Source organism: Schistocerca piceifrons, chromosome 3, assembly GCF_021461385.2.
Source record: "Schistocerca piceifrons isolate TAMUIC-IGC-003096 chromosome 3, iqSchPice1.1, whole genome shotgun sequence".
In the NCBI taxonomy this organism is placed as follows: domain Eukaryota; kingdom Metazoa; phylum Arthropoda; class Insecta; order Orthoptera; family Acrididae; genus Schistocerca; species Schistocerca piceifrons.
Genome location: NC_060140.1, coordinates 866,680,614 through 866,707,353, shown reverse-complemented (window position 1 = coordinate 866,707,353; position 26,740 = coordinate 866,680,614).

The following is a 26,740-nucleotide window of genomic DNA, read 5'->3' as shown; positions in this document are numbered from 1 at the left end:
GAAGTGAAAAACAAGCTTCCTTGCTGATTATGGATGTACGCTAAGTCAAGGCGAAGCTGTTTGAATTAAATGGAAGAACTAATGGTGCGATACAAATCTTGCTCATTCCTATAGGATGAACTGATCACCTTGTATCATCTTATCCTGCTGCGGGCGCGTCTAAAAAGGGCGTGTCTCGCATCCCACACACATGTCCATCGTCATGTACTGACACTCCAATGTGATGTTTGCAGTGCGATGTACAATGACTTTACCGACCTCTACGACGCCCGTGCTACTGATACGCTTGTCCCAGATGTAATTACTCCTATCGTGGATTGCGTGTTAGCTCCTGCTTCTGAGTGTCTTTCTCCAGATGATATATGACGCCTTATTATTGGTTCACGATTGCAAAAATCGCCTCGTCTCGACGGTGTTCCTAAAGAATTTTATGTACATTTTAGCCTCATATAGGTGATACCAGTATGTCACTGATGAATTAGGACATGGGTGATGGGCAGGGGGAAGGATTTGATTTCTGCTCCTTTCGATTTTGGTAAAATCCCTTACCCTAAGCCCATATTCTCCTGTATCCTTTCCTTCTGCGTCTTCCCCAACAACTGCATTCCAGTCTTCAATGACTATTAGATTTTCATATCTCTTTACGTATTGTATTATCCTCGCAATATCCCCATGCACTTTCTCTATCTCTTCATCTTCAGCTTGTGACGTCAACATGTAATATAAACTACCGTTGTCGGTATTTGTTTGCTGTCGATTCTGGTAAGAACAACCCTAACACTGAGCTGTTCACAGTAACACACCCTCTGCCCTACCTTCCTATTCATAACGAATCCTACTCCCGTTTTACCATATTCTGCTGCTGTTGATATTACTCTAAACTCATCTGACCAGAAATTCTTGTCTTCTTTCCACCTCACTTCACTGACCCCTACTTTATCTAGATTGATCCTTTGCGTTTCCCTTTTCAGATTTTTTAGTTTTCCTACCACGTCCAAGCTTCTGACATTCCAGTTCCCGACTCGCAGAACGTTATTCTTTCGTTGAATATTGAATCTTTTTCTCATGGTATCCTCACTCTTGGCAGTCCCCTCCCGGAGATCCGAATGAGGGACTATTTCGGAATCTTTTCCAATGGAGAGATCTTCATGACACTTCTTCAATTACAGGCCACATGTCCTGTGGATACAGGCTGGGTGCCTTTAATGCGGTGGTTTCCATTGCCTTCTTCATCCTCATGCCGTTGTTCATTGCTGATTCTTCCGCCTTTAGGGGCAGTTTCCCACCCCTAGAACAAGAGAGTGTTCTGAATCTCTGTCCGCTCCTCCGCCCTCTTTGACAAGGCCGTTGGCAGAATGAGGGTGACTTCTCATGCCGGAAGTCTTCGGCCGCCAATGTTGATTATTAATCAAAATTTAAGCAGCGGTGGGATTCGAACCCGGGAACGAAGAGGTTTTGATTGTGATTCAAAGACGCTGTTCCTGAATTAGCAAAAACAAAATCGCCCACACATTGTACAAACCATTCGTACTATCCTCCACTCATTGAATCTCCCCTCTTGACTGTTTCTGTTAGCCGGGTAGCTAACCAATCCTGAAACAGCACCGCGGTCCCACACTGGAGGAGCAAGCCTTGAGTTTTCATATCCTGAGAGGAGACTATCAGTGACTCCAAATGCGTCTTGTCTGAGAAAAGAAGATTTTAGACTAGTGAGACAGCGATCTTACTGTAAGCATGGTTATGTTTAGGGAGAAAACATACACCTAGACGGAACCACAGTCCTTCATTTACGGAGAGAGCTAATCTATCAGGGCGAACCATTTTCGATTTCTGGAAGAAGTCTATTAAGCTTCTCAGACAACCTAACCCATAAAATATAAATGTTTTCCGCCACTCGCTAGAAGAACCTGTTCTAACATGAGAACGCAGAGAATTTTATGACATCCCCACCGTTTGCACAAATGCTCAGTTTGCAGCAGTCTCTCTTTAATGGCTTTCTCCATCCAGTTTCTACCAACTGGTCGCCTTCACGACGGAATGCCTCCTGGTCCAGGTAAATTGTTTTTCGAACCAGCGCCCTTCTGCCTGATCCTAAGTAAAAGTAGGAGAAGTTCTCTGCCGACCGAAGTGGCCGAGCGGTTCTAGGGAATTCAGTCTGGAACCGCGTGACCGCTACGTTCGCAGATTCGAATCCTGTCTCGGGCATGGATGTGTGTGATGTCCTTAGGTTAGTTAGATTTAAGTAGTTCTAAGCTCTAGGAAACTGATGACCTCCAATGTTAGGTCCCATAGTGCTCAGAGTCTTTTGAACAATTTTTAGAGTTCTCTGGCCAGGAAGTCTCTCTGCAGGTACGATCCATTTAGTGCTACTTCCCAGAATGACTCACAATGCCTAGTCACTGCACTCAGAATTTATGATCCCCAATCCATCTCTCTCCCTGTTCTCCGTCACCACCACTACGGCTGCTCAAGCACAAGTTCTGTAACTTGCAGTTATAAGAACATGCTTTCGACAATTTCCTCACGTAAAAAGGTCATAAGCTACCCACATCAAATAGAATATTGGAGAACACCGAGATCTAAAATATGACCGTTAACCTTACTGACAGTATTTTGAAGGTTGCCTCTCACAGGTAATAACATCATTTGTACTATGGGGATAGTAGTTGTTGTGGTCTTCAGTCCTGAGACTGGTTTCATGCGGCTCTCCATGGTACTCTATCCTGTGCAAGCTTCTACATCTCCCAGTACCTACTGCAGCCTACATCCTTCTGAATCTGCTTAGTGTATTCATCTTTTGGTCTCCCTCTACGATTTTGACCCTCCACGCTGCCCTCCAATACTAAATTGGTGATCCCTCGATATCTCAGAACATGTTACCAACCGATCCCTTCTTCTAGTCAAGTTGTGTCACAAACTCTTCTTCTCCCCAGATCTATTCAATACCTCCTCATTAGTTATGTGATCTACCCATCTAATCTTCAGCATTCTTCTGTAGCACCACATTTCGAAAGCTTCTATACTGGTCTAAACTATTTATCGTCCACGTTTCACTTCCATACATGGCTACACTCCATACAAATACTTTCAGAAACGATTTCCTGACATTTAAATCTATACTCGATGTTAACAAATTTTTCTTCTTCAGAAACGCTTTCCTTGCCATTGCCAGTCTACATTTTATATCCTCTCTATTTCGACCATCATCAGTTATTTTGCTCCCCTAATAGCAAAACTGCTTGTAACCTCCCCCCTCACTTATCGACCTTAAAGACAGTGAAAAATTAAACCGCGTGTACCTAATGGAAATTTGGGAAAAGCAATCGTCACCGAAGTTAATCTATCGGTAAAGAGGGAGGAAAGGGTTACATCTTAATGAAAGGAAAAATGCAAATGAAACTGGTGGAAATTAATTTTGAAAAGGGGTAAAGATAATAAAGAAAGTAAATGTGCGGCCGTTACGTTAACAATTAACTAGCGGTAATTAGATATTTGAGATTTGGGGGAAATCACGGTCGCCAGTCCTAAGGACAATTACTATAGTAACCGAAAAAGAAAGGTTATTACACATATAATTAACACTAGAAGAGTGGCAACTGAAGGTTGACACGTGTAGTGTGAAAACTGAAAGTTTGTCAGAAGTAATAAATTTCGCTACACTCTGACTTAATTTAGCAAAAGAATTAATAAAACCGGAAAATCGAAAGTTAATTTAGTGACTGAAGTTAATAGTGAGCTTTCTTTCTGAAGCACATCGAAATCCAGTAAAATACGGTTAGTCTTGGACTACCTCAACAATCATTTCAAAAGCAACTTGACTCTACGCAATTTAGAAACAAGAGATTTAACTTTGAACTTGAATTAAATGATTCTGAACTATTAACAATAGTAAAATTTAGTACGTACCAAGCTGAGCTGCAGTCACAGGTAAGCTAAAATATGCTAACAAAACTCGCACTCTAAATTTGTGCTCGTGTAACCTAAATATTGTAGCCAGCTACAGAACTTTGAAATTAAAGCAGTGAAATCTAATTATATTATTTTAATGCTGGCGTTTGAATTTCAACGACACTCGGGTTCATTTCGGAAAAGGAAGGGACCCTGCTTGGCAATGCAATTGGGACAATGAGCAACAAAGGTTCATGCTAAGTTGCTGTAATTTTGCGAGGCAAATGGAACAATTTGAAAAGCTGAGGTCTGCCATACAGTTCTGAAACTTTACGTGCTTTTAGTCTTCCTTGTTGGTTGATTGAAGGCTTGAAGCCGTCGATCGAGGAGGTGGCGACAGTCACTCATTGTCGGCCGTCGCTGTTGCAGAAGCTGGATGTTGGCGCGCCTTCTTCTCGACACGGTCACCAGGCGAAACGGGCTCTTGATGTGCGCCAGCTAATGCTTCCCGTCCGCGACACCATGTCAGAAACTATCATCGCGAGTCGAGCGCAATTACATGCTGCCAAACCCCGAAAGCGCGGCAACTCGCGGGAGCGTCACACAACACCTGCTCCACTCGCTACTCCCGCCAGACTCTCCCTGTTCTGCTCGCGCTCCACGCGGCAGAGTTAACACTACCAAAGATCCTACACACTTTGATTCGTCACACGACCTATCGACGTAATCGTTCGATAGCAGTTTTCCCTAGGCAAGACCCAGCGTAAAAATACAAATAATATTTACGAAACAAACCAATTATACATCGACATGAGTGCATAAATATATATATACAAACAGTAAAACAATTACAATATATAAAGAGACAGAAATGTCATATCTTGAGGTAACAAAACAAGGAAAAAAAATAATAGTACAATAGATGGAAATAGGAGTATATGCATTTCCGGCGTTACATGCTTTACTACTTTAAGTGTCTCATTTCCTAATGTAATACCCTCAGCATCACTCGACTTAATTCGACTACACTCCATTATCGTCGTTTTGCTTTTGTTGATGTTCATCTTATACCCTCCTTTCAAGACGCTGCCCATTCCATTCAACTGCTCTTCCAAGTCCTTTGCCGTCTCTGACAGAATTACAATGTCATCGGCGAACCTCGAAGTTTTTATTTCTTCTCCATGGATTTTAATACCTACTCCGAACTTTTCTTTTGTTGCCTTTATTACTTGCTCAGTATACAGATTGAAGAATATCGGGGATAGGCTACAAATGGGGATAGTAAAGATTATCCAAGCTCTGTTCCCCCTACAATTTCTACTCTTTACTATGGGGATAGTAAAGACTAGAAATTGTGGGGGAAACAGAGCTTGGAATATAAACAGTAAACAATTGAGGACATTGCGTCACAGGTGCTGACATGGGAAGGGAAATCGTGGCAAGCTGTGTCAACAATTAGAAGACCAAGGATCTCTCGCCTCAGTACACCTCATCTCTCAAAACCCGATGAGACAGCTTATTGTGTGTGTGTGTGTGTGTGTGTGTGTGTGTGTGTGTGTGTGTGTGTGTGTGTGTGAGAGAGAGAGAGAGAGAGAGAGAGAGAGAGAGAGAGAGAGAGAGAGAGAGGGAGGGAGAGAGAGAGAGAGAGAGAGAGAGAGAGAGAGAGAGAGAGAGGGAGAGAGAGAGAGAGAGAGAGATAAAAGGGGAAACTTTGTTAGAGAAGTGGAACTGTTCGAATTTCTAGCTGTAGCAATTTTGTAAATTTACGACACACGAAGAGAATAAGTAGAAGTAAAGTAACTGTGTCCTTGTTTCCGCGATCTAAGAAATTGTATTGCGCGATGGCTGCTGCGCCTAACCGGAATGAGAGAGCGGGAGGAAGGGTAGGGGAGGTGGTGAATTATTGCGTGCCAAGTTCCCCCTGCTGCTGCAGCGGACGGGCGCACGTGTTGAGTAAAGAACTCCCCAGTTGCGCCTCCGGCACTGCGGCGATTGGACACCCGGGTCACGCGCAGGACAACTGGGGACTGTCTTCCTTCCCCACCGCCTCTCAGTACCCCTACGACACCGCATCACATCTCACTGCCGCATTGGCCGCAACGAGCGCAGCCCCTCGATCTGTAGGGAGACATCACCAGAAATGTCCGTGAGCCTGACCTGGCTGTGTCTCTAGGGTTTCTGCAAGAACTTCGCTAGGGCCTAGACAATAGCTCGAGATGACGAAGTTGTGCGGCTTATGCCTATGACCTGTCGTTACATCTTTCCTCAGCCGTCATTCTGTCTGGTATCTTTCACATCGCCCTTGGGCATTATTTTTTGCCATGACCCTGATATTTCTATAACACCGTCCTTGTAACTTGGTTAACAATTAGGGAAACTGCAGGAGGAGTCCGCGTAATGCAGAGACCATAAAATCCCTCACTTTTTGGCCTGTTTACATCTGGCAGTGTGTTACTAGCTGTCGATGTGGACGTGCATCTTGACGAAAACACACACATGGTTATTATCGTGATAAATTTTGCACGTACTTGGTGGGCTTGAAAGAGGAAATTACTTTTCTAGAAATTATGGTACAATTTTGCTACCGTTTATGCGAATATGTGAAATACTATTTAATCTCACATTTCCTGTAAACTGTGTAATCTCTAATGGTCTGGTTTATTTGTTTTAGGCTAGGCCTTATAATGTCATTCACCAAAACCATTAGCGAACTGTGCAAAATTAACGACAGCTCAAGGTTTCATAATGAATTTTAACAACCATAAAATGCACTTATATGGTTTTTTGAACAATTAGTAAAGTTGCAGGGTGAGTTCGTCTAATCAAGAGACCTCGAAATGCATCTTGCAACAGTGCAGCTCTTTTAACTGTGAGAGTTGAGCGAAGGGTCTACATCTGCATCTACATCTACACAAATACTTCGCAAGCCATAGTACGGTGGGAGCCCGGGGGTAAACTGTACTTTATGTCGACTTTATTATCTCTTTTCGTGATACTATCCACTCCGTGGATCTAACCGCTCCATTCTTTTGCCTCCTTTGACGGAATATCCTCTTTCTGAACTTTAATTCCCTTTCCAGCTAACCCAGACACTACGCATCGTGTAATAGTACGGCTCTTTTAATTTGATTAACAAAAAACTTGCGGGATGAGTGCACCTAACCTGGAAGATGTTGTGGAAGAAGGCTCTGATTTATAAAGGACTGAGACGGGAATATAGACAAACCTTACATTCTGGACGTTGGGAACCAATAAATCGAACTAAGGAGAAATGTGGAAAGGGAATTAATTCAGAAAGAATATATTCAGTCAAGGGCGGCAAAAGAATTGAGCGATTAGATCCACGGAGTGGACAGTATCATGAAAAGTGGACGTAAGTTATAGTAGGCCAAGGGTAATGGAGGGCAGTCGATTTAAGTCACGTCATGCCAAATAATTTAGATTAGGAAACTAGGCACTGAAAGTAATATATCAGTTTGGGTATGAAAATAAATGGCAGTATACCGCAAACAGAAAAATATCTGTAGAGAGAAATCTGGTAACATCAAATATACACATAGATATAAGTGTTACGAACTTTTTATGAAAGTATTTTTATGTGATACTGTCTTACGTAGAAGTTAAAAGTAAGTACTGATTTTAAATAGAAAGTGTGGTGTCACCGCCAGACACCACACTTGCTAGGTGGTAGTTTAAATCGGCCGCGGTCCATGTAGTACATGTCGGACCCGCGTGTCGCCACTGTGATCGCAGACCTAGCGCCACCACCAAGGCAGGTCTCGTGATACGAGAGTGGACTCGACCCCAGTTGTACGAGAACCAAGCTACCGCCCAGTTGTACGCGAACCTAGCTATCGCCCAGTTGTACGAGAACCAAGCTACCGCCCAGTTGTACGCGAACCTAGCTATCGCCCAGTTGTACGAGAACCAAGCTACCGCCCAGTTGTACGCGAACCTAGCTATCGCCCAGTTGTACGAAGCCTTTCTCTCTCATTAGCCGAGAGACAGAATAGCCATCAGCTAAGTTAATGGCTACGAACTAGCAAGGAGCCATTTGTATCAGTGCCTATAGCTTCGAGTATTCAAGAGAGATGTATTCCAAGGAATTATTAAAAGTTAAGTAAAAAGCATCTACATACTTTTCTTCTTATTCATTCATAAGTTTTTATGTTCCAGACTTCACGCCCGTATGCTTATTGCCGTGCGTGCACTATCGGCTACAGCTTTAGTTTAGCATTCCTTTTCAGCCATCAACATCACGGTGTCGGTCCAGCTACCGACACTACAGAAAGAATGATATTATTGACCAAAATCGGCTGTAAAGTAGAATGTATTGGTGAGAGAAATCCTGTGGCGACATAAAATACTTAACTTAGTAATGGAGCGACGTTAGGGGATTAAATAAATTTAGGGGGGATACTAACGTTAGAAAAAAGTAATGAGTTTCCAACAGATTCATGTTATAGTAGTTACGCTGATATAAACGGATTATGTCTGTGATTCCACCAGCAGTTTACTCTGTTGTCAGATCTACCAAAGAACGCTGCTCCCTGTCCTGTTTTACAGGATGGGTAAGCGTCTGCCCTCAGCATTCTGTGATGAGGCATGGACAACCAGTACCTCGTAGCCTACTCGTGGTTCTGCCGTTTTTCATCCACTTTGCATGGATGATCACGACAGTACATTAATATAACATAGCGATGTACCATTTGTCTAAGTGTCTTATGTCAGCGGATTTCCCCACTTTTGGTGACCATCGTCGCTAGAACGTTTCCCCATTTGCCTCTCCTCTGATTTTGTACTTTCTTTCTGCGCCATCCTTCCCCATTTGCCTCTCCTCTGATTTTGTACTTTCTTTCTGCGCCATCAGGCGGCTCTCAGCCTCGCGGTGGACAGTAGTCATAATTTTTTGTTTCATCAGTGCCTATTCATCAAGTTTGGCTGAAACTGATGAAGGCGTTTCTGAGTTACTATCATCATTTTCCTGTCTCCACCCCAAACAATAGGAATAGAATGAATTTCTTTTATTTCCACCGATGATCTCAAAATTTTTGGTCCTTAGACTACCGGTTTCAGTCAGCAATGACCATCTTCAGATCTGCATCAAGTCATGGGAAATGGAATACAACTAGTGAACAGATTACGTCTTAGAACAATAAAAATGCCATAAGGAAAAGCTGTTGTTTTCATAGATATGAAAACATGCACTTAAACAATGACAAGGCATACTTGTTTTACAATTTGTCCTAAGAAAATAAAGCCATAACGTCATTATCGCAAAATATACACAAAATCAGCATAGTATCGTCGCACATATTTAACATGTGATGAACTAGGCCACAGTTCTGGGAGATTCATACTGTCTCCATCGCCACTGATCCTAGCAAACTGAAATTCAGTAGCGACAAAATATATCCGTCCGTAAGCTCGTTAGATGTCGCTATTGTATGTCCGTACATAATCGTCAATTATAAGAATTGTACAGAATGCAATAAGTGAAGGGAACAATAGGTAAAATCTATAGTGGACTTGCCAAATATGTAAGTTATTACAGTGATAATGTGTAATAATTAAAAACACGAATAAAGTTGAATTTAAAATTGTTAAACTGAAACGGTTAAGTGATAATATATGATTTTGAGACGCTCTTGTTGTCGTTTTACAAAAAAGTAATAATACACACAAGGATAAGCTTATGTAGCCAATTAAAAAGTTCATAGAACAGCTAATGAAATAAGCGGAAAAGGATGAAAACAAAAGACTAAAATAAGCAATGAGCAACATCTTTTGGAATAGACGCCAGAATGCAGCATAGGCGAGAAGACGAACTCAACGGCCAGAGGGCCTCACATACCCTGCGATACGCCGTTGCAAGAAAATCATAATGAAAAATAATGACAGCTTGTTAGTAAGATTATCTTGTTAATGAAATGTTTTATATAAACAGAGAAGGGAGTATCAAGCGTGAGAGTTAAACGAAAAAGGCAGGAAAATGGAACAAATACCTGTACGTGATGAACAGTATATTTCGCAACGACGGGACAAGATATACATTCGAGAGGGGTTCAACATGTTTAAGTAAAACACAGTATGTATTGAGTACAAAATCTAGGTATCTGTTTAGCACTTTTTGCCGGCCCCGGCCTTTTGGTTATATAAATTTGAAGCCCTTGCATAAATCGAGAACACAGCCTTTTTATAGTCTTTGAAGAACACGCATACTTTTTTCAGTATCACTATAGTATGGCCGGTTTCGGCTAAGTGCAACCCAAAGACAGTTTTGCGCTTTGGGTGTAAATGCTCTTTATACCTTACATGAAAGGGGGTCCGGTTTGCTTTAAAATACCGAGCTCCTTTTGTATTTCGTTGTCGTTCAAAGGTAAACGAAAGAGTGGGTGAATCATTGAGGTAAAGAAGGATTTGTATATCGTAGGGGATAATGTGAGCTGACGATGATAATATCTGTGCTAGTGGATATTCTGAAAATGGAAAATTTATGTTTGTTGCCAACTTCCTTAGTAATGAAGTCTAGGTAGTTAATGGGGTTCTATTCTTATATTTTCGTATTAAAAATATTTTTGGGTGCATGCCGCCTATTGCTCCGGAACATGCGTAAACCTGATTTGTGTCATAGGTTCTTCTGCCATAAATATTTTCTTGCTGCTGTCGAAACTCGGGAAAAAATTTACGTCCTAAATTATTCATAAAAATATCTGCTGGGGTACCGAATACCTACTTTGCTTCATTTGATAGTGTTTTACTTCAGTGACCGAGCGTCTATCGTATGTATATCTCGCCCTGTCGTTGCATAGTACAGAATGCATCACATATTTGTTCCATTTACTCTGCTTTGCAGAGCGGGTAAGCCTCCAGGCTCCACGTTCTGTGGTGAAGCATGCACGATGAACACGTGGTCGCTTTCACGTTTTGTTTCTCCTTCAACACTTTCAACAGATGCTCGCGACAACAGCACGCAGCCGCGCGGGGTAGCCGCGCGGTCAAGGGGATCCTGTCTCGGTGCGCGCGGAGGTTCGAGTCCTCCCTCGGGCATGGGTGTGTGTGTTGTCCTTAGCATAAGTTAGTTTAAGTTAGATTAAGTAGTGTGTAAACTTAGGGACCGATGACCTCAGCAGTTTGGTCCCGTAAGATCTTACCACAAATTTACCACAACAGCACGCGAACAGCCGGCCGACCGCCTTTTCCGTTACCGAGATTCTCGTTTCCTGGAACCGGGACCTGCCTACTCTAAAAGAAGGCTTATTGCAGCAGATTTCCTCATTTATGGCCCAGACCATCACTATAATGATGCCTCACTCTCCTCCTATCCGTTTACATACCTACCAAGTCGAGTGTCCGAACTGCAACCAGCTAACATCCTACCTCACGGTATTAGAGAGATTAGAGCGCGCACGGAGGCTTTCAGACAGTCGTTCTTCCCGCGAACCATACGCGACTGGAACAGGAAAGGGAGGTAATGACAGTGGCACGTAAAGTGCCCTCCGCCACACACCGTTGGGTGGCTTGCGGAGTATCAATGTAGATGTAGATGTAGATGTAGAAGCAGTGGCCATAATGTTTTTCCTCTTCAACGTAGGAGGTACGTCTTGATGATTACAACAAATTGTGTAAGGAGATACATAGCACATAATTTCTGGTGGCTGATTGTAGTAACCCACCTCGGTAACTCTCAACAAACAGCAGGAACAGAAGGAAAAAAAGATAGTGAAAATTAACTGTCTTGTTTTGAAAGGATTTTGCTACGCTACCTTCTGGTTGCAGGATGACTTTCAAAAGATTAGACATTACATCATCTGGCGCTATGCCCGATATAGAATCTGTGAGGTGATAGATAAGCTCTCCATGGGAATAGACAGTCTATTATACACGAACATTACAATCCATTCAAAAACATATGGTTCAGTAAATCGTATTTTATAATCTACAAGTAGTGGTAGCACTAGCGGCACATTAGTGATCAACTTGCTTATTTCCTGTTATCGAGTGTCTTGTTGGCTGCAGTACCACTCACACAGTTACAGTAAGTGGCTTGAATCGATTATTTTTGTTGTTGAATAGAACCAGTAATTGGGGAACCTCTGACGTCTATCTAGCAGAGCTGACTTTCTGTTATGGGAACGTGCCCTTATCACTGATACTAGACATCGTCTGCAACATTTAAAAGCCGGAAAAATAGATTACGTGCGAAGGGGTGTAACAAGTCTCAGATTATAGAATTTGTTGTAGCTTCTTACCATTTTGCTTTCCATGTCTTATTTAACCTTCCTCTAAATACAGGGAATCGAAACATAGCAAGTGCTCGTTGTGCGTAGCGTCATTGCTAACTCGTTTCGCAGGATGCCTTGATGCGCTGATATACAGAGAAATTCACCGAAGGTTCATAGCGCTGTAGCTTGAGTGTGCTCTGCACGTTATTCGTAACATGGATCTTCTCCATATTGGTGGAGAGTTGAGAATCAGTAGTGCACCGAACAAGCCAGACATGATGAAGGAATTTCTCAGTCCTGGAAGCCTGACAAATTGGAGTTTCCATGATGGCTATCACTTCTCTCGCAAACACTGATATTTAGTTTTGAGAAAAGGCTCACGTACAATTACACGGGGATACTTGCTGCCGCTGGCCATAAGTGATTGATTAAACAGACTGCGGCTTTAATGTCAGCAAAACTACTAAAGACTGGCGGCAGTCAGATAAGAAGAGACGTCATAAAATACTGTGGTGACAATTCAGAAATCTCAGTACACTGCCGATGTATCACGTGAATATGATGTAGCTTTATATTTACCTCACCATAAAAAAACTCCTAGAGGATTTTATAATTTTGCATCAATCCATCTTGAATGAACAGCCTAAAAACAGAACCAAACCCTCTATTTGTGCAGGTAAGTTCAAAAATGTTCAAATATGAGTGAAATCTTATGGGACTCAACTGCTAAGGTCATCAGTCCCTAAGCTTACACACTACTTAACCTAAATTATCCTAAGGACAAACTCACACACATACCCATGCCCGAGGGAGGACTCGAACCTCCGCCGGGACCAGCCCCACAGTCCATGACTGCAGCGCCCGAGACCGCTCGGATAATCCAGCACGGTTGTGCAGGTAAGTGTAACAACCCACCGTCAGCTAAGCCTGCTCTGTAACATATCCGTCCATGTCTTGGAAGCTAGCGCATTGGGATCGAGATACACAAAAACGAAGACCGTAGATGTACAGAATGTATGAGGCCGAAAACGGGCCCGGCTTTCCTTTCTGTGCTTCATCATCAGATACATCCCCGGATAGGGGCCAGAAATAAATTAATAGCCGGCCGGAGTGGCCGTGTGGTTCTAGGCGCTACAGTATGGAGCCGAGCGACCGCTACGGTCGAAGGTTCGAATCCTGCATCGGGCATGGATGTGTGTGATGTCCTTAGGTTAGTTAGGTTTAATTAGTTCTAAGTTCTAGGCGACTGATGACCTCAGAAGTTAGGGTCGCATAGTGCTCAGAGCCATTTGAATAAATTAATAGTTGGTTTCTTTCACACAGCCCCCCCCCCCCCCCCCCTCGTAGTATACTTGAGTCTTATGAGTCTTATTTTCTCATTTCAAATACACTCCTGCAAATTGAAATAAGAACACCGTGAATTCATTGTCCCAGGAAGGGGAACCTTTGACACATTCCTGGGGTCAGATACATCACATGATCACACTGACTGAACCACAGGCACATAGACACAGGCAACAGAGCATGCACAATGTCGGCACTAGTACAGTGTATATCCACCTTTCGCAGCAATGCAGGCTGCTATTCTCCCATGGAGACGATCGTAGAGATGCTGGATGTAGTCCTGTGGAACGGCTTGCCATGCCATTTCCACCTGGCGCCTCAGTTGGACCAGCGTTCGTGCTGGACGTGCAGACCGCGTGAGACGACGCTTCATCCAGTCCAAAACATGCTCAATGGGGGACAGATCCGGAGATCTTGCTGGCCAGGGTAGTTGACTTACACCTTCTAGAGCACGTTGGGTGGCACGGGATACATGCGGACGTGCATTGTCCTGTTGGAACAGCAAGTTCCCCTGCCGGTCTAGGAATGGTAGAACGATGGGTTCGATGACGGTTTGGATGTACCGTGCACTATTCAGTGTCCCCTCAACGATCACCAGTGGTGTACGGCCAGTGTAGGAGATCGCTCCCCACACCATGACGCCGGGTGTTGGCCCTGTGTGCCTCGGTCGTATGCAGTCCTGATTGTGGCGCTCACCTGCACGGCGCCAAACACGCATACGACCATCATTGGCACCGAGGCAGAAGCGACTCTCATCGCTGAAGACGACACGTCTCCATTCGTCCCTCCATTCACGCCTGTCGCGACACCACTGGCGGCGGGCTGCACGGTGTTGGGGGGTGAGCGGAAGACGGCCTAACGGTGTGCGGGACCGTAGCCCAGCTTCATGGAGACGGTTGCGAATGGTCCTCGCCGATACCCCAGGAGCAACAGTGTCCCTAATTTGCTGGGAAGTGGCGGTGCGGTCCCCTACGGCACTGCGTAGGATCCTACGGTCTTGGCGTGCATCCATGCGTCGCTGCGGTCCGGTCCCAGGTCGACGGGCACGTGCACCTTCCGCCGACCACTGGCGACAACATCGATGTACTGTGGAGACCTCACGCCCCACGTGTTGAGCAATTCGGCGGTACGTCCACCCGGCCTCCCGCATGCCCACTATACGCCCTCGCTCAAAGTCCGTCAACTGCACATACGGTTCACGTCCACGCTGTCGCGGCATGCTACCAGTGTTAAAGACTGCGATGGAGCTCCGTATGCCACGGCAAACTGGCTGACACTGACGGCGGCGGTGCACAAATGCTGCGCAGCTAGCGCCATTCGACGGCCAACACTGCGGTTCCTGGTGTGTCCGCTGTGCCGTGCGTGTGATCATTGCTTGTACAGCCCTCTCGCAGTGTCCGGAGCAAGTATGGTGGGTCTGACACACCGGTGTCAATGTGTTCTTTTTTCCATTTTCAGGAGTGTATGTACCCCACTCATTCAATCATAATTGTTGATGACCTCATTAGTTTCGTATCGTTAATATAAAAAATTGGATCAGGCGAGCATCCGTAACTGAGGAACATACTGAGATAATAAAAAAATCCGCTTCAGTTGCCAGTAATATCTTGTTTATTGTATGGCCAGTTTCGAAGCTACCACCAACTACGAAGAAGAGGAGGAGCTACTAACGTACAAGAACAATGGGCTGACATACCAAAGTTGAAAGATAAAGCCATCGAAAGTGGTGCACTCACATAATCACGGAGACGTAAATGTGTGGCGGTCGGTTATTGGACAAGGGGGGTGGGGGGTCACACCAATGTCAGGCAAACGTAAGGGACTGGAACAAGGAGGGAGGGGTCAGGACGAAAATGAACTCCGTAGTAAATGAAGGCAGGACAAGCAACCATAGCGACCGACTCGTCAGCGCTACGCGGAAATGACTATTGCAGCCGACCAGAGAACGAGCGAAAGCAACAGTCGTAGGAGCCAATGGGGTAGAGAACCAAAATACACACATCAAAAAAAGTTTTGCATCACCTCGGTTCGAAGAGTTCCGGAACTTGTACAGAAGACTGGAATAGAGATCAACATGAACATCATTTCCGCCCTTTTTATTGCCCATGATAACCACTAATGGTTCTGAGCACTATGGGACTTAACATCTGAGGTTATCAGTCCCCTAGAACTTAGATCTACTTAAACCTAAGTAACCTAAGGACATCTCACACTACCATGCCCGAGGCAGGATTCGAACCTGCGACTGTAGCAGCCGCGTGGTTCCGGTCTGAAGCGCCTAGAACCGCTCGGTGTGTCTAAGGTATTCAGCCTGAATAGGTTGCCTCCAAACACGTCTCCCACGATTGTCTGGTTGAAGGCACATGCGACACTCATCGGTGAAGAGAACGTGATACCAATCCTGAGCGGTCCATTTGGCATATTGTTGGGTCCATCCATGTTGCGCTGCATGGTGTCGTGGTTGCAAAGATGGACCTCCCATGGACGTCGGATGTGAAGCTGCGCATTATGCAGCGTACTGCGCGCAGTTTGAGTCGCAACACAACGTCCTGTGCCTGCACGAAAAATGTTACTCAACATGGTGGCGTTGCTGTCAGGGTTCTTCCGAGCCATAATCCGTAGGTAGCGGTCATCCACTGTAGTAGAAGCCCCTGGACGGTCTAAAGGAGACATGTCATCGACAGTTCCTGTCGCTCTCTGGGTCTCCTCCATGTCCGAACAACATCGCTTTGATTTTCTCCGAGACGCCTGGACACTTCCCTTGTTGAGAGCCCTTCCTGACACAAAATAACAATGCGGACGCGATCGATCCGCGGTACCGACCGTCCAGGCATGGCTGAACTACAGACAACATGAGCCGTGTAGCTCCTCCCAGGAGGAATGACTGGAACTGATCGGTTGTCGGACCCCCTCCGTCTAATAGGCGCTGCTCTTGCATGGTTTTTTACATGTTCGGGTGGGTTAAGTGACATCTCTGAACAGTCCAAGAAGCTGTCTCTGTGATACAATTGCCCCAGTCAACGTCTATCATCACGAGTTCTGGGAACCAGGGTGATGCAAAACCTTTTTTTTGGTATATGCGTAGATAGCCGAAACCGTGCGAGAAATGGGGCTTATCTTGATCGTCCGCTAACATATGTGTGGTCCACAAGACCAATATAAAATATAACTACAAATAATGGAACAAAAGTAATAACAAATAAATATGTGTTGTGAGAAAAATTACCTAAACGTCAGGGACACAGAGAACATCAGAACAGAAAGACACAAGACAAAAACACAACTAAGACACAAGGTACACGTAGTGCACTGAAAGATATATAAACATTGAGCACTGAGACAGGTTAAGTGTGGTAGGAGGAAAATGTTAACCGCTGAGTCCGGCAATCATGTGCACTACTAGTTCTCACTCCTGTTCACAGTTGCTGGCCCCTGCAGATGGAGCTTTATCCTTCGAAATCTGTCGTGCAATAAATACATTATTGGCCATTAAAATAGCTACACCAAGAAGATATGCAGATGATAAAGGGCTATTCATTGGACAAATATTTTATACTCGAACTGATATGTGATTACGTTTTCGCTCAATTTGGGTGCATAGTGTTGTGGTTGGCACGAGAGCCAACACCGTGTTATTAGAGGAGGCCGAAATGCACGCGTTTTAGCTCACGCAGGATGGCCAGAGGTCTGGAACAGGACAAGGAAATTAGAATTTAGAAAAGCGGACGTAGCTGGTGGAATACTTAACTTTAATCCATTAATGATGAACGTCGGTCTTGACGGTACATGATTCACAATTTCAATAGTAACTGATAATGGCGCCTTGCTGTGTCGTAGCAAATGACGTAGCTGAAGGCGATGCTAAACTATCGTCTCGGCAAATGAGAGCGTATTTTGTCAGTGAACCGTTGCTAGCAAAGTCGGTTGTACAACTGGGGCGAGTGCTAGGAAGTCTCTCTAGACCTGCCGTGTGGCGCCGCTCGGTCTGCAATCACTGATAGTGGCGACACGTGGGTCCGACGTATACTAACGGACCGCGGCCGATCTAAAGGCTACCACCTAGCAAGTGTGGTGTCTGGCGGTGACCCCACACATAGATCCTGAGAAATCACTACCCAGAACAACCACCTCTGGCCGTAATAACGGCCTTGATACGCCTGGGCATTGAGTCAAACAGAGCTTGGATGGCGTGTACAGGTACAGCTGCCCATACAGCTACAACACGATATCACAATTCATCAAGAGTAGTGACTGGCGTATTGTGACGAGCCAGTTGCTCAGCCACCATTGACCAGACATGTTCAATTGGTGAGAGATCTGGAGAATGGGCTGGCAGCCGAACATTTTCTCTATCCAGAAAGGCCCGTACAGGACCTGAAACATGCGGTCGTGCATTATCCTGCTGAAATACAAGGTTTCGCAGGGATCGAATGAACGGTAGAGCCACTGGTCGTAACATATCTGAAATGTGACGTCCACTGTTCAAAGTGCCGTCAATGCGAACAAGAGGTGACCGAGACGTGTAACCAGTGGCACCCTATACCATCACTCCGGCTGATACGCCAGTATGGCGCTGACGAATACACGCTCCCAATGTGCGTTCAACGCGATGTCGCCAAACACGGATGCGACCTTCATGATGTTGTAAACAGAACCTGGATTCTTCCGAAAAAATGAAGTTTTGCTATTCGTGCACCAGGTTCGTCGTTGAGTACACCATCGCAGGCACTCCTGTCTGTGATGCAGCGTCAAGAGTAACCGCAGCCATAGTCTCCGAGCTGATAGTCCATGGTGCTGCCAACGTCGTCGAACTGTTCGCGTAGATGGTTGTTGTCTTGCAAACGTCCCCATTTGCGGACTCAGGGATCGAGACGTGGCTGCACGATCCGTTACAGCCATGCGGATAAGATGCCTGTCATCGCGACTGCTAGTGATACGAGGCCTTTGGGATCCAACTCGACGTTCCGTATTACCCTCCTGAACCCACTGATTCCATATTCTGCTAACACTCATTGGATCTCGAACAACGCGAACAACGCGAACAACAATGTCGCGATACGATAAACCACAATCGCGATAGGCTACAACCCGACCTTCATCAAAGTCGGAAACGTGATGGTACGCATTTCTCCTCTTTACACGAGGCATCACAACAACGTTTCACCAGACAACGCCGGTCAACTGCTGTTTGTGTATGAGAAAACGGTTGGAAACTTTCCTCATGTCAGCACGTTGTAGGTGTCGTCACCGGTGCCAACCTTCTGTGAATGCTCTGAAAAGCTAATCATTTGCATATCACAGCATCTTCTTCTTGTCGGTTAAATTTCACTTCTGTAGCACGTCATCTTCGTTGTGTAGCAATTTTTCATGGTCAGTAGTGTAGGAAATTAAGGGCAACTGACGGAGATATTTCATTCTATCAATACCCTCGATACGTTGGCGAAAAGGCATATTTAAAGTCAGTAGTAGGCACAAAATGTCCTAAATCGTACTGAACGTTTCCTCCGAAAATTATTTTGAACAATAAGTTGGAAGCCCACTTGATGTGTAAGTGGTTGCGAAAACACACTTCACTTGTTAACGACAATTATTCTGAGCAAATATTGAGCGTCATGAGGGACACAGGTATTAGTGACCGCAGGGTCGTTGTATCAAGACTAAATACTGTAACATCCAAAAGTAAACGCAAAATATATCTCTTTACAAAGGCAAATGAAAATTCGCTTGACACTTTCCTAAGGGACTGCCTCCACTCCTTCCAAACAACGTAAGCCTACACCAAACATGGCTTATATTCAAACAAATAACATGGATTGCAATTCAGAAATATATACCAAATAAATTAATAGGACGTGATAGTGATCCACCATGGTACGCAAAACAGGTGAGGACTTTGTTGCAGAAGCAACGATAAAAGCATGTCAAATTTAAAAGAACGTAAGACTAGAGCTATCTTACTGAAGCTCGAAATTAAAAGCGGACTTTAATGCTAGATGCTTTTAATAGTTTCCGCAGTGAAACTCTGGGGGTAAATCTGGAAGAAAATCTGAGGAGATTCTGGTCGTTTGCAAAGAACGCCAGTGGCAAGAATCAATACCTTCAATGCTCGATAGCTATGGTAATGTTATTAAATACAGTGTCGCTAAAGAGGAGTTACTAAGAACGGTTTTTCGTAATCCCTGCACCAAATAAGACGAAACATTTATTTTAGAACTCAACAAAGTAAACTGTTGCGAAAACGTACTTCACCGAACAACAATTATCCTGAGCACACAAATATTCTCGGTGTAGTGATGAAACTTAAATCACTTAGTGAAGGGAAGTCTGCCAGTCCTGGCTGTATATTAGTTTGGTTCCTTTGAGAGTACGCCGATATAGTAGCTTCATACTTAGAAATCATATACAACCGCCCGTTCAACAGAAGATCCGTACCTAAAGACTGGTTAGTTGCACAGGTCATACCAGCATTCAAGAGAAGAAATGTGGGTGCTGTTTCGAACATTATGGATTGCCTAGAAGAAAACGATGTGTGCATGTATAACTGGCACCGATTTAGGATCTAAGGTTCTTGTAAAACAGAACTAGCTCTTCAGTGACACAAAGTAATGAGTGTAATCAGCATGAGATCTCAAACTGATTTCATATTTCTAGATTTCCGGAGGGGCCTTGACACCGTTCCTGATAAGCGTCTTCTAATCAAATTGAGTGCCTATGGAGGATCGTCTCAGCTGTGCGGCTGCTTTTGCGATTTTTGTCAGAAACGTCACAGTTCATAGTAGCTGATGGAATATCATCAAGTAAAACAAAGTTTACCTCTGGCGTTCCGCAAGGAAGTGTTATACGCCTTCTGTTGACCCTAACGAATAGCAAAGATATAGAAGATAATATTAGCAGCCCTGTTAGACTGTTTGCATATGACGCTGTCGTTTCCGTTCCATAAAGTCATTAGAAATTGCAAAGTAATTTAGACAAGATACCTGTGTGGGATGAAAAGTGGCCACTGGCTATAAACAAGAAAGTGTGCTGTCATTCACGTGAGTACTAAAATGAATCTGGTAAATTTCTGTGACAATTGATCACACAAATCCAAAGGCTGTGAATTCAATTAAACGCTTAGAGATTACTGTTATGAATAACTTAAATTGCAACGATCATATTGATAATGTTGTCGGAAAAACTAATCAAAGACTGCGTTTTGCTGGCTGACCTCTTAGAAGATGCAACAAAAAAACGAGGAAGACAGCCCACACTATGCTTGTCTACCCTCTTCTGGAGTATTGCAGCGCGATGTTGGATCCGCATGAGATAGGATTGACGATGGACATCTGAAAAATTCAAAGAAGGTTAGCTGGTTTCGTATTATAGCAAAAAAGAGGATAGAGCGACAGGAATGTGATACACGAATTGGGATGGCAAACATTAAAACAACCTTCAATGAGATTTTTATTACACTTCACAAAACTGACATCGTCGGCATTCAAGACATGAACTTGCATGAACACGGAATAAAAAATGACGGTCCACAGTGAACACAAAGGCTGGCACCATCAAGATCCAAGGTGAACTCCTTGGGAGTTACAAACGGTGCAGGACGCTCAGCTAGGTATTCACTCTTAAAGAAGACAAATGAAGTATAGTGGTGTAGCGGGGTGATGAGAACTGATGTAATGAGATAGCATGCAGCTGAATGCGAAACAGTCTGTCGAGGAGCTTATTGTGAAACTAGCTATCCTTTAAGGCACAGCTGCAGATAGTGATATAATATGTTTTATAATCACGGAGGAAAACAAACATCCAGAGTCCAGTGGTTCCAGGTGCTATGAATTCCAATGTCACACCCTTTCACGAGGGATAGCTTGCTTTACAGGAGTATGATTTTTATACGCAGACCAGGAATGAAGCACAAGCAAATTACTTTGACTAGCTGTTCGCCAGAAGCAGGACTCATACCGTAGTTGTAGTTCTCTTACGCCCGTTTTCCCACTTCTGTTTGTTGTGACGTAAATATTCGCTACTACCCTTGCAAGATCATGCACACAAGAAAGAATCTTAGGAAGCAGAGCGACTCCGAGCACAATAAATAGCTTACCAGCCAAATAACCGTCCAGATGCACAGTCAGTATAACTGTATACTAATGCGTTAAGGCACTGGAGTTATTTGATCTTGATACAACTCCCTCCGAACCTCTAATTTGGAAGATTCCTTTCGTATACATTTCCTCTTCAAATCCCGATTGGCTGAAGTTGAAGACGAATCTTCACTGAATGGTAAGATAAGTTCGTTTATCTCATCTGCAAATTTTCGGACTGATTCCGCAATCTGCTGTGCATCGTCAAGTTGTTTTCGTAATAAGTGCACCTTGTCCTCCCTTGAATTTCTGTACTTTTTCTAATGGATTACACGGTCATATTGCTGCGGACTTATTCGAAATCTGTTCGTAAACTGTCTTTTCTGTGCTACGGATCATCTTCCACGTACGTAATTATGTATAGCACCCGCTCCTTGAGCAACGATTGTCCTTTACTGTGCTTCACTGGAGACGGGATTTGTGGCTCCCTGGCCGACAAGAATGATTACATGGCTGGACGCCGGTTTCAGTATCATCACCATTGTACTCCTCCTGTACATCGTCTGCACAGTCGCGCGTATACAGTACACACATCCCGCTGATTCATCTTGCAGAGACGCTAATGATTCATCTGCCACTCCTTTCTCACTCTGCGAAATTCCTTGGGTTTCAACCTCGGCAACTGTTGTTGTAGATGGGTCATTCCATGCCAAACTGAGCCTGAGGCTTATTTTATGAAAGAATGGCAAATTTAACGAAGTTATAGTTTTTCGAATCTACGAAAGTTGAATTTTACTGTCCTGAAAAAATTACAAAAATTACGTAATTAGCTCAGGAAATATAGTTAAACAAAGTTGGAGATTCTACAGGTAAGGATGGAAAACAAAAGGTATGCTTTTTGTGTTGGCAGCTGTTTAAATTTGGGTTGCAGCGATTGTTGATGTTTTAATTGTTAAATTTCAAGAGCAGAATCTTATCTTTCTGACAAACTTCAGTTTTTAAAGAAAGGTAAGTTATTAAGTATGCAGCTAATTCACAAAAGTTACTATGTATTTAGTGTCCCACCCATGACAAAAAACATGAAAAAGTTTACCTTCTAACTCAGCAGTTATAGTAATTCTCTATATTTTAGGTTAGAAGTAAGAAAAACAAATAAAAACATCCAATGAACCATAAGGCACCTTCTAAGTTGTAAATGATCATTTATAAATGTTAAAAGAAATTGTCCCACCTGTGACAGTTTTTTGGATGTTACTCAAATCTAAACCATTTAACACTTCTTGTTATTGTTAAGTTAAATTGGTTGATATAACAAGTGCTTTGATGGTTTACACTAAATAAAAACTTACCGTTTATTCAGAAAATGGGGAAAACAAAATCAGCAGAGCGTATGAGAAAACTTCGAGAAAAACTGAAGAAAGATACCAGCAAGTACAATGTCCATAAAGAAAAAGAAAGAGAGTGGGATAAAAGAAGAAGGGAAAATATGAAGATGAAGGTATCCTCCAGTGAAAACTCTTTATTGGAATATCGAAAGAAGGAAGCTGAAAGAAAAAGTACAGACTTAAACTAAAATCCGTATTAATTGAAGATCAGTCTGAGACCTGTATTTCCCTGTTAGGATCATATAAATGTCCTCAGTCCCTTGGCAAAGCTGTTTCTCGGGTAAAGAAGGTGCTTCCTTCAAGCCCCTCAAAAAAATCAGCAGTAATAAAAAAGCTTGTAAGTAAAAGCTTACATAAAAAGGTAGTAAAGCAGATTTTCCCTGTAGTGAAGAAAACATCTCGTAAACTTACAGGTGATAATCTGCTCAAAATACAAATTTTTTTCACAAATGATGAAATCAGCAGGCAGACACCTGGTATAAAGGATGTAAAGTCTATTGTAGACCATGAAACTGGGGAAAGAGTTAGCCTGCAGAAATGTCACATGAATATGACAGTTAAGGAAGCATTTTTTCTTTTTAAGCAAGACAATCCAGATATTGCTATCAAGATTTTAAAATTCTACAAGTTGCGGCCTAAAAATGTTGTTCTAACGTATCAAATGCCTCACAATGTATGTGTGTGCAGATATCATGCTAACTTCAACTTCATCATTGAAGCCATCCACAAAGAAATAGCTAGTTTCCCTGCTACTCACACTCACCTTGTGAATCTTGTTTGCTGTGATGTAGAAAGTGAAATATGCATGACAATGCAAGAAATGCATCATGAATTTACACACATTAATAGATGGAAAGTTTGATTTGTGTGACATAATATCTTGGAGAAAATGGACCGAACATGAGTGTCACCCTAAACAGACTACTACCAGTGGAACACTTTGTGAAGCTCTCTCTGAACTTCAGTCTCAACTAAAAACATTCAAGGAGCACTTCTTTGTCAAAAGGATGCAATCTGGAGCTTTCAAGACTGTGAAAGCATCAGTTAGTGATGATGAAGTGATATTGCAAATAGATTTTGCAGAAAACTACATAGCACTGGCACAAGATGAGATACAAAGTGCCCACTGGAGTCATACACAGATTACAGTGGTCAGTATTTGTGTTTGGATGAAAACAGGGCTACACTCATTTGCAATTGTGAGCGATGAACTGTGCCACGACAAGTACTCAGTTTATGCATGCTTGAAGAGTATAATAAGTAAGCTGAAACAAGAGCTTCCCAATTTGACCTCGGTACGATTTTTTTCTGATGGTTGTGCAGGTCAATTTAAGAACAAATTCACCATTTCTAACCTCTGCTACATGATGCAAGACTTTGGAGTGTCTGGAGAATGGCTTTTCTTTGCAACATCACATGGGAAAGGTGCAATGGATGGCATTGGAGCTGTAACAAAAAGGGCTATTTGGAATATAGTTAAGCAAAGAAAAGTCATCATCAGCAATGTCCAGGAATTTTTAGACTGTGCCAAATCATCTGTTTCTGGAATAAACTTTCTTCTTCTGACAAAACATCATATTGATGAAAACAGAGACCTTCTGGGTAGCCGCTGGAAAGCTGTTAAAAAAATAAAAGATATTCGCAGCAAGCATTACTTCAACGGTTACAATATCTGTAACCTAGTATGTGGTAGAACTTTCCTAAAATCGGATTTAGAGAAAGTGGAGGTCTTCCCACTTTCACCCAACATATATTCACTAATCTACACAGATTCTGAGATGAGTGATGAGGAATCATATCCTTATGTCCTGTTGACACCCAAGTCCCAAGAAGTTACAGGTTCAGAACCAGCTGTGGAACAAATCATGCCAGGAACATTTATTTTAGTTGAGTTCCAAATCCACTACGTACAGATATGCTGTAATTGCACATTGAAGTGTAGAAGACAATGGGGAAATACAGATTATGTGTATGCGATCTGTTGGGGACTCAGCAAAGGTATTTAAAGTTGACGAGCAGGATGTATCCTACATAGAGTTTAAAGAAGTTCTTGCTATTCTCCCGAATCCAAATGTCAAACATCTTAGGGACACCTTATATTATGAGTTTCCCGACAATTTAGACATTTTCGAAAGTGGGTGAGAGTTCAAGTGTATTTTTTCAAAGTGGTACATTCTTCAAGTGAAATAATTAAGTACTCAGAACTGTAAACTAATACTCTACCAAAATTTATATTACTTATAAGCAACTAAAATGTTCTACAAAGTTATTAAAACTTAAAGTGCCTTCTAAGTATATGTTACCTACTGATTCATAGCTAACTTACATAATAAAATTAGTTTAAATAAAAAAAAATTGTTCACATGAGTCCCACCTGTGACAGTCTTTGATTGCAATTATTGTAAGTAAGTATTATTAATCTAATATTTATTGATATTATGTCATGTAGAGAATTGTTTTATTAATGTGAATTCAATATTTTCAAAAGAAAATAAGTGCGTAAATCACAGAATTCTTGTAAAATGTTGGTGGTTATTGAATGCTACGTCTATTTGCTGTCCCACCAGTTCAACTTCGCTTAGTTCTGCCCCCTGTTGCCATGAGTAGCCTATATTGAAATTGCATGGTAGACAATACGTGGGGTGTCGAATGCTGTAAACATCATTGGCCATTTCCGACTTCGCACTCAAGGAATTCGTTGTAAGTGATTAACTAATAGATTCATAAACGGTAGCTGATTGTCGACTCTACAATGACGGTCTGCTGTTAACCAGGAAACCCAGTTGCCTTCTTACAAAGGGAAACAACCACAGCTTTACAGTTATTTCCACATGGTTTTAAATTAATGTTTCTGTGAATATTGATTGGATAGACAGGGAGTGGGCGAAATTTATCTTACAGTACGTGATCAGCAGGTCTTGGACCGTAACTGAATGTGGATTTTTTTTTCCTGTTCAGTAGGGTAGAGTGCTGTGCGTAGAGGTTGGTGTAGCTAGGAAGACACGGTGATTTTTGGTCGGTACTTCACTCTAGCTATCGATTTTATAACCACAGACCAGGAATGCGCTCTAGAGACCACCAAACCAGTTTCCGCCATTTTCAGCAGCGTTCGTTACTGTTAGACATGAGAACGCATTTTGTGCAGCATTTCTAAATATTTAGAGTTCTAAGCGCTATATAATATGTTAAAACTGTTTGGTATATATTGTTAATTACAGAATTTTATGCTGAGTAAAATGCTACATATTTTTAAAAGTATTTGTATAGCATGTCGGCAGTTAAGCGATACTTCGTCAATGGTTCACAATCTTGTACTTTGAAACTAAAGGAGGTCTTTTTCGGTGGATCATGGGGTATTTGCAAATGGACTGAGTTTTCCTAATATCTAAACAACTTTATCTATTTTGTAAATGGAAATCTCTGTTAGTTTCCCATAGCTTCTACTTCAAAACGTACAATTATTAAACTTGCATCACGTCTCTGATTCATTTGATTTCAGTTACTGACTTTTGGTGTGTGGGAGTGTAGCAGTGTATCAGATAGACGATTAAATACGGAGCTGAGAAGATGTTCTCAAGCTGTAACGCCGGAAATGCATATCCTCCTATTTCCATCTATTGTACTATAAATTTTTTCCTTATTTTGTTACATGAAGATATGACATTTCTGTGTCTTTATATATTGTAACTGTTTTACTTTATGTCGATGTATAATTGGTTTGTTTTGTAAATATTATTTGTACTTTTTCGCTGGGTCTGGCCTAGGGAAAACTATGCTGTCGAACGATTACATCGATAGGTCGTGTGGAGAACCAAAGTGTTTAGGATCT